Consider the following 10,109-nt stretch of genomic DNA (forward strand, 5'->3'; position numbering starts at 1 on the left):
ATCCCAGAATTAGTTTCAATTCAGTTGTATTTATGTTACAACAAATTAAAACAACAGCCACCTCAAGGTACAACTAGAACAAATATGTTGATTAGTTTGTTCTTGTGTTGAATCCAGAGTTTTTGAGACTAGTGCCCCTGGCCTATGAACCACCTTGAAGTTAAAAGACTGCAAAGCCAGATACCACTTGGTGATCCAGGCGTTGGTACCCTCTGTGCATGGTCTGAGCAGAGGGTGAATGAGTTTCCCAGGAGGTAATACAGGACGAAGTCGACCGCCCACTGGATAGCCAGGCACTCGTTTTCGATCATGCAGTATTTTCCTTTTTGGTCTGTCAGCTGATGTAAAGGACCGGGCGGTGGACCCCCTTACCTGCTGGGACAAAATGGCCCCCAGCCCTCTGTTCGAGGCATCTGTCTGCAGAGTAAAAGCGAGGGAGAAGTTAGGTGTGTGGAGCAGTGGCTCCCATTTGCACAAATGCTGCCTGGCACTGCTCCATCCACTGGACCAGATCTGGGGGAAACCTTTTGGGTGAGATCAGTCAAGTGGCTGGTCAGCTCCGCAAAGCCAGGAACAAACCGGCGGTAGCACCCAGCCAGCCCCAGGAACTGTCTCACCTCCTTTTTGGTGAACACATCTGTAACGCAACAACATCTACCCTCTGGGCCTGTGTGAGATGGTTATCACAATGGAGGGAGGTGGGAATGGTGGAATTTAGCAACTCCGGCCCCAACTCATCTCTCTCCCTACCCAGTCTCACCAGAGAAGCATTTTCAGTTTCTCTCCATGCTTTAAGAAGTTTGAGGTGATATATCTGTGTGGCTCCTGCCCTGTCCGACCGTACCACCTCATAGTCAATGTCACCCATCCGCCGTTTGACCAGGAAGGGTCCTTGCCACTTGGCGAGTAACACTAAGTTGATAGGCGGGAGTAATAAAAGCACTTTGTTTCCTGGCGTAAACTGCCTGAGTCTAGCCCCTCTGTTGTACAGGCGCTGTTGCCGTTCCTGGGCCTGGAGCAAATTTTCCTGTGACAACCTCCCCATCGTGTGCAGCTTTGCTCTCAGATCCAGGACGTATCTCACTTTTAGCTGGGGTTGGACCTTACCCCTAGTTTTTTTTAATCAGTTCCAACACCCCCGTGATTTTCAGTAATTCACTTCAAGCACCTCCCGAGTGATCCGAATTGCGTTCATCCTTGTGAATGAACTTACGAATCATGGGCTTTAAAGTCTTATTCAGCTGCTCCACCAACCGATCAGTCTGAGTGTTGCAGATGCTGGGTCGAACAGATTTAATGCCCAAAGATTTGTACAGCATTTTTACTGTGCGAGATATGAATGATGTTCTGTTGTTGGTCAGTATCTCTTTCGGGAATCTGATTTGAGAGATGACCCGAAACAGCACCTGCGCCACACTCTTTGCAAAAATGGTGCGCAGTGAGACTGCTTTGGGATTTGGCTTTATATAATCCACCAGAACTAACACAAAGCCATATCCGTGTGCACTCCAGTCCATGCTAATATGCTTAAATGGGATCTCCATTAACGGTAATGGGCGCAGCTTAACCAGGTAAACCAGCTGACATTCCGGGCACAATGCGCACCATCAGGGAACAACTGGGTGTGTTCCTTCTCTGTGCGAGTGTCACGACTCACTCGGTAAAGCCAGTCATGAATTAATTCAAAATGTGGGTAGGTCAGCGCTGCTTCAGGGCGCATCAAGTCATCATAAATTTTTATCATTCTGTCAAATGCTGAGCGTAGGCTGTCGTCACGAGATGCCCAAGTGGAAAATCTTCTGAATCACTGAGAGATGGCAACACCACTTTTTCTACTAAACAAAACTAATACTTACACTAAAATATACTTTAGTTAACCAAATTGAAGATACTGGCAGCCACAACAGATCCATATAATTTCTAGTTTCAAAAATACAACATGATGGCCAAAATGCTAATGCTCATGTATGTATGATCTCCAAACCAATGGGTAATATTATGGGGGCTATATCTACCTTTTATCTGGCTAAGGATGTTTGTCCCTGAAGCGTATCCTGCTTCATTGCCCTTTTTGACTCTAATGGGAACAACATTTACAAAATGAACATCACCATTAACATCATCAGACAAAGTGTTTGCTAAGGTCAGAGAACAAGGGTAATCTTCCTTCTCTGAGACTTCTGCACTCAACTGACACCAGGTCAACTGCTTATTAACGATATCTAAAGAAAGCTCATCTAAATACATGTAAACAAACTTACTAGCATTTTTTGTAGAACCCTGAACCACTGAATATGATCTTTAAAAACAATTGTCAGCACAGAAATGTAATATTTCCATGTTGACGCAAAGACCTGTTTTAGGCTCTTTAACACTGAACTAAGAGCATCTCATTCTTCTTTTCTCTATTAACTAGGGCTGGGCGATATGGCCCAAAATTCATATCTCGATATTCTTTAGCTGGATGGCGATACACGGTATATATCTCGATATTTTGTTAAAGCCATAAAGTACTCACACTGTGTCCCAGATGTCACACAGGCACCTTTATTAACATACAGCACAGATGTACATGAAAAAATTACTCAGAAATAAATTAGCATTTATTAAATAATAATTCTCCATAAATAAAATAAAGCGATGTTGTTTTTGTACATAACAAAACACTCACAATTGTGCAGTCAAAATGTAAACTAAAAAGACGCTGAGCATAATAACACAGACAGATTTTGCAGCTGCTCTGTTCCCAAGTTCAACTGCGTGACTGACAGCCTGGAGTTTGAAATCCGCTTCCTAACTGTGTCTCTTACAGGTGCCATTTGTGGTCCTTATACGCACACAATACGGTAATATTAGGTTGAAGCACAGTATGCATGACTTGCAAGGCTCCTGACTACGCCAGCCATAATCCACAATCCATCAAGCGGTGCGGCTTCATAGCTTACCAAAGGCGTACTAAAACATTTTTGACAGATTGCTGAGCGCCGTGTACCACATAAAATCGGTTCACGGTCAGTAAGCACAACCAGAATTCCAACATAAGGCACATCGTCGATTTTTGAGAAAATGAAAGGATTTTAGTGTACGGTTATAGTCCGAAAATAACGGTATATGAGTTTTGTAAGTTGATTTGTTTTGGGGCAGGAGGCTGGGAGACTTTGCAGTCTCGGATACAGCACGCAGTTTCACACACTCTTCATTTTGCACTTTATGGCGCTGTTGTAAACTGTGAAAATACTAGTAGTGCTAGCTGCACGGCGTTAACGAGCTAACCGCAAAGCTAATGCGTTGACGCCGTGCAGCCCCACAAATGCGGCGATCCACGGTAACTCGTTAACGGAGATTTGCCGCGTTAACACAGTTATGACGTTAATGTCGTTTTAACGAGAGTAACGCTGCAGCACTAAAATAGTAATCTCCAAATGGTTTCTTTTTATCAACCAGCTCCTCTTTGATAGCTGCCGCGTCCATCTTGTCTTTGCCTGCAGGTGAAGCAATAGGGGAGAGAGGCGAGGCAGAGTAACGTTGCATAGAGACAAAAGTGGACGAAAGAGAGGCAAACTTGCGGTTCCATAAGTGTAATTATAATGTAACATAGACTATATTGATATAAACGATACTGTCACATCTCATATCTCGTATAAAAATATATCGATATATTTTAAAACTCGATATATTGCCCAGCCCTACTGTATCTCAAGTAGAACAGTGACAAATTAATCCAGCTGGTGATGAAACCTTTCTCCCAGTCAAATAAACTACTGTGTAATAGTGGAGGTGATGTTCTGTTTAGAGCTCACAGTGGGGAATAAAAACTAAACCAGTTATAAAGTGAACTGTTGAGGTAGTCTCCAATGAGAGCTTCTTTCAGTGTTTTCCTGATTAAATATATAGAGGGAATTACAGCAGTGAGTTATGAACATGCATTGTTCCAAGGTTATTCACAAAGACTTCATTACAACTCTGCAGAGATTTGCATAGATTTGAGAGTGTGTTAATGAATTTTTATTGTTGTACTTCTTTAACGACAGAAGCAAACTTGACAATAAACGCTTAAATCCGTGTATATTGTTTTCTGCTGGCAACGTGGACCTGCTGTGAGGCGATAAGAAATGGCAAAACCACTTGCTGTCATGATCGGCTTTGCGCTGTGATCGCAACCAACATGACGGGGGGACGCATGGACACAAGTGCTCCGAGGGTTTGTGACTACAGATACAGAGTGCTATAACTGCCACTCAAGAAAAGTCAGTCAGGGGACAGCGGAGATTGTTGTCAGTGATATGTGGGAATAAGCATCATCACGAAGACAGGGTAGCATCTGATAATTGGGCGTGGGACTCAATGGCAACAAAGCAACGTGGCCTTAGTAATGAGATTAATGATGTTGTGTTAGGTCTCGTTTCACTAAGGAGAGGATTATCTCCGAGCAGCCCTCCTAAGGTGAAGGAAAGGACAATTACTCTGAAACAGATTCACCAGACCATTCCCTTTCTGGCTGTAAACAAAATAATGTTTCAGAGCTGGGTCAGGGCTCATTCCCACAGACAAAAAAGCTATTTAGTCAAAAGCTCCTCCAATCAGTATAATAGAGAAGACAGTAGTTTTTAGCTTGAGTATTGCAGGGTGATCTTCAGGGCTCTGTCAAGTTGCAAGTTCTCAAAAACCTCATGGTGATTATAAATACACTCCCTGTATATGACCAAGCAGAGCACATAATGATGGTTTGCTTTAACACAGGTGTTTTCTAAATGAATTTTCCTGAACACTGCCCTCACTGAAAACAGGAATGTCATCCATTAAAGATAAGTTTTGGAAAGTATGAGGGTCTTACTTAAATGATGCAGCACTTCTCCACACAATCTCTCTCTGAAAGCTTACAATGCCAGAAGTGTTTGTGAAGATGGAGAGAATGGAAGAAGTTTGATTTAAGCACCAAACTGTTCTTTCCAAATTACAAATGTAATGATTTCTGGGACCCTAAAGCTTGAAATGGCTAATAACTGGGAAGCAACAAAAACTGCTTCAGCTCCTGTTAACCCTTTTTGGACACTATTGTAAAAAAGGATCCAAGAAATTTTAATTTCGTTTTTTTTCCACCTCTTCCCCATAGTCTACATCGGACTACCCAGAGTCAGCATTGAGCGCAGTCCAGCACAGACTCCCTACCTGTCGTGAACGCACACCAACACACTGCCCCATTAATCTACTAAACCTGAGTCAATCTTTTCCCAAAATCAAGGGGTGTGTCAGCCGTGAGCTTTCCACAGCCTTCAGTCTATGCGTTTTGCCCCGTACTTAATGTCCTCCAGCACCAGGGAATATTTATGAATGTGCCCATACATGCACCTAACCTCCACCCACTCTGCCTCTAACAATGCCTCCAGACATACCAGTGTTTTGTGGGATAGAGTGTGTGTAGCCCAGGTCCACCATTGGCCACTCCCTCGGTTGTTCCAGCCGTGCTACCAGGTGGTCCTCTGCCAAGGTCACGGCGATCTCGAAGCTCGCCGGCCCTGGCGGCTGGTGTAATGAGGAAGTCATTAGGTGATCCTTGCTGGCTGTAACAATCAGCCTCCAAAAATGAGAAAAAAAAAACATTATATGGTCAATAATTTGGGGTCACACATCTTGACTTTTTAGTCTTTGAAATTGACCTTTGAAGTTCTCCGTCAGCCTATTTAACACCATTCATTCACCAATAAGGTTTGTTTTTCATTAGACCTGGGAGCAACCTATGATTTTGCACAGCTAAAGCAAACTGTTGCTTAATCAAACTGTCAGGTTTGGTTACATCTGTCAGTCCCATGCATCTGTGCATCTGGTCGCAGTAGTGGTCTTATGATGCTCTACAATGTTTGTTCAAAGAAGTGTAAAGCATCAATCTAAAACCATGCCTCAGTATTGTTGTCTCACAAATCATTGGGCCTACTCCCACTACTGTCTCTGCAGTCTTTGCCCAAGTTGAATAAGGACTTTTTAAATACATTTTCTCAGTCTGCTAATTCAGTTTGTTCTACCTCCTCTAACTTTTGTTGGGTGATTTTGATGCACATATGGCCACTGTCACTAATTCATTTACGAGGGGTCTACAGCAGTTTATTGATTTTCCTTCTTACTCTAAAGGCCATATTTTTGATGTTACTCCTTAGCATCTGACCTTCCTATTATCTGACCATGAGCTGGTATCTTTTGATGTAAATTTAATATTATATAAATAAAATAATTTTCACGCTATTGTATATCACAACATTAAGAACATTGATAACTGCCTTCTCTGGTGGAGTTAACAGATGACAATTTATCTGTTTCCGATGAACCGGTATCCTTCTATAATGATGCACTGCACAGCATTCTGGATACTTTTGCTCCCTGAAAACACAACTCTCTTTCACTCTGCTCCCTGTTTCATCCAGGAATTACACCAACTTAAAGCTAAGGGCTGCTGCTTAGTAGTGATGGGATTTCCGGCTCTTTTTAGAGAACCGGCTCTTTCGGCTCCCAACCGGCTCTTCAGGTTGTTTTGTTGCTTTAATTAATTTATTATTAACAACAATATAAAATTATGCAGAAAAGGAATTACTAATGTAAAAAAGTGGTTTTATTTATATATGTTTATATATAAATATATGATGAAAATGAATATGAAATATGAAAAAAATGTTCATTTACCTGTTACTACCACACACCAAATCCGGTTGTTGGTACTTCCTGGCTTGTGTAGCCACTAGGTAACAAAAGCTCAACACTGCGCCTAGCATCCTGGAGCACTTCTGTTGTGTTTTGTACGTACTTCTGAGTTTGTACGTGTTTTGGAGTTTGTACGTGCTGTAAATATACTTTAAATATACATTAAATATACTTTTATTTATTCACTCCGCATAAAATGTAATAAATAAATCATATAATACAAAAACCAACTATTCACATTTCAACTTTTAACTATTTAAATTTTTAGCTTTTTCCTTTTAAACAAATTTAAAGTGAAACGACACAAAACACTGCAAACCACAACACAATTAAATATAAATTAAAATATGAAAACAAAAAGAAGATGCACATTCTCTGTCATATGGACCTGCATGAATAAACTTTCTGAATCCTTTATCATCTGCAACTGAATATAGTTGTGGATGATTACTATACCTTTCTAATGTGAAGTTGTTGTCCCTGGCTCTCTTTCTCTCTCTCTCCCTCCCGCTCTGTTCCTGTGCTACTGCGAGTGTAACTACCCCCCCTCCCCCCTCTTCCCAGCGCAAAGCACAAGTCACGTGCGGAGTGAAGCGGAAAAAAAGTGCGAGAGAGGGTGAGAGAAAGAAAAAAACCCCAAGGCTCACGTCGCTCACTTCAAAGAGTCGGCTGTAAGAGCCGTTTCGTTCGCGACCGACACATCACTACTGCTTAGAACGCCTTTGTACAAAGGCTAGTCTTGTTTTTCATTAGGATATGTATTATCAACACATGCACCACTGCCAGTGTTGGGGAGTAACGGAATACAAACCCAAACAAAACACGCATTAAGAGGCTCTAATGCCTGTGTCTCAGTCTCGCGGCCCATGTCACCTCTACTTGCGGCCTGCATAATGACGTGAAGAAATATTTAAAAAAATTATTCACAAAAATTATTTAATATGAAGGCAATAGGCAGAGTGTTACAGGCATCGCCCTAAAGAATGCTGCAGGGAGAATGGACTGTCATACCAGTTAAGTGTCTGTGAGCGCAAGGGAGGGAGAAAAAGGAGAGTGGAAAAGTACGAGCTGTCACCGTGCAGAAACCTGAGATGGAAGCATGTAAATATAATAATAACCACTGCAGTCAGGAAGAGTGCCTGACGAGCCCAGTTGTAAGTAAGCTGTTAAGACTCGACTGTACACTGTGTTCGTGTTTTTCTCTGAAACAATAAGTTCCGTTGGAGCAGCCTTTCAACGCCTCTCTCTGTCTCTCGCTAGCAAAGTTGACCCAGACAACAAAGTGAAACTAGTTTTCGGCTACGAGCCCGACACGGAACCCGACGTATTAGCCAGAGGTCCCTTTACGGTTTACGGTTCGGAGCCGTGGACCTGTTTTATATACGCACGGAATAGTTTTCTATACGAGATCGCTGCAAAATGTGCAGCCTTACCTAATGTCCACCCTACTATTACTCATTTTATATTAAGATTTAAAATCTAGTTGGTATTGGTATGGCGAGTAGTCTTCAGTAATAGTAATAAATCACAGCAATAGTACAATTATGTAGTTGTAAAAAGCATGATAATAAGTAATCCAAAGTATTCAGAATACGTTACTCTCATTGAGTAACGTAACGGAATATGTTACAAAATACATTTGGGGCATGTAGTCTGTAATCTGTAGTGGAATACATTTTAAAAGTAACCTTCCCAACACTGACCACTGCAAGGATGCTGTGTCTACAGATAAACCTGAATATTATGCAACACTAATAAGGTCTGGTGAAAGGAATACTTGGACTCTTTTCTCTACTATAAACAACATTGTTTGACAACTTGACAAATTTTTAATAGTAATATTCATCAACAGCTGAGTCTTCTAGGTAATATACTGAATGATCCTCCTTCTTTTCTTTCTAGCCTAAACTCCTGATTGTTGAGGAAATATCGGAATTTATTAAGAAATTTAAACTTTCCACTTGTTATTTTAACCCACTTCCCACTCATGTGGTTAAATCCAGTTTGTCCTCTCAGTTTCTTGCCTTTTACTGGCATTAACACAGATTAGGGAAAACCTAATCACTGGCTATGTTTCTTTACCCCTCAAAACAGCTGTGATAATTCCAGTTCTTTAGAAACCAAGTGCAGACGCTTTCAGTGAAAATAATTATGGTCCTAGTGCTAGTTTACTTTTGCTTTCAAAAATGTATGAAAAAGTGTTGCTATGCAGATTTACCTCACTCACCTTACTCACCTTAATAATACTTAATTTCAGTATGGTTTTCAGAGACAGCCCTGGTCAAAATCACACGTGATCTACTGATGTAAGCAGACTCTGCACTCCTAACTATACTTCCTTTGATATAATCGCTGATGATATTTTCTTGAAGAGAATCTATTGTTCCATTGGTACTTTACATGCCTGGTTTAAAACATGCCTCTCAGATCACAGTCGTTATGTACAATTAAAATATATCATATGTGTGCTAATTTTCTCACATTAAACAGTAACAAAACATGTTCTTCTGTTTTGGATAAATGCATTAAAACCTCTCTATGTTGAGAATTCTCCAACTCTTTCATCCAAGTTAACAGTTCACGTTTGTGGCACCACAAATTTCAAAACAGAAATATATATAGTCTAATAATAATATTAATAATAATAATATTATATTTTCAGTTTTGTAGTTTTAGTTGGTAATGCACATCCCTTACAGCTGACAATAATGGTATTCTTGTAAATGCTCAACTCAAAACATATCATATAAACATATTAAACCTTTTGAATATTATAATTCGGTTCTATCTGCTCTCTATCTCTTCTCTCTCCGTCTTTAAAGCCATGGTAAATGGACTGGTTCTTATACAGTGCTTTTTAACTCTACCTGAGCACTCAAAGCACTCTATACAGCTTACCTCATTCATTTATTCATACAAGCGCTTTTTCTATGCTTTTTCTATTGAAGTGCTTTATATCTAACATTTACACAGTTATAATCCGATGGCTGCATCAAAGAGCAGCTTGGGGTTAGCATCTTACCTAAGGATATCTGACGTGCAGACTGGAGTAGACAAGGATAGAAACACCAACCTTCTGATTCACAGATGACCTACTCTACCTCCTGAGCTATAACCACCCCATGAGGTTATGATTTGACATGGAATTTGCTGATATTGAATTTCTGGCGTCATTGTGGGCTATTGATGCTCAGTCCATCTCATGATACACTGAGCATTTCTTCTTCACCCACCTCTTTTCAGTCTCTGTGTATATCTCTATTTATACACCACTATTGCATTTAATCATTGGTAATTATTAAACCCAAGCTCTCTGTCACCCACAGTGTTCCTGTGGTCCTGTCTCCCTCCGCTCTCTTTCCGCTTACCCCTACCCCTTCATAGTAGATGACTTGCTCTCCCTTCGCCTGGTTCTGCCA

This window comes from Perissodus microlepis, chromosome 5 (assembly GCF_051167445.1).
Source record: "Perissodus microlepis isolate ML-2025 ecotype Zambia chromosome 5, ASM5116744v1, whole genome shotgun sequence".
Classification (NCBI taxonomy): Eukaryota; Metazoa; Chordata; class Actinopteri; order Cichliformes; family Cichlidae; genus Perissodus; species Perissodus microlepis.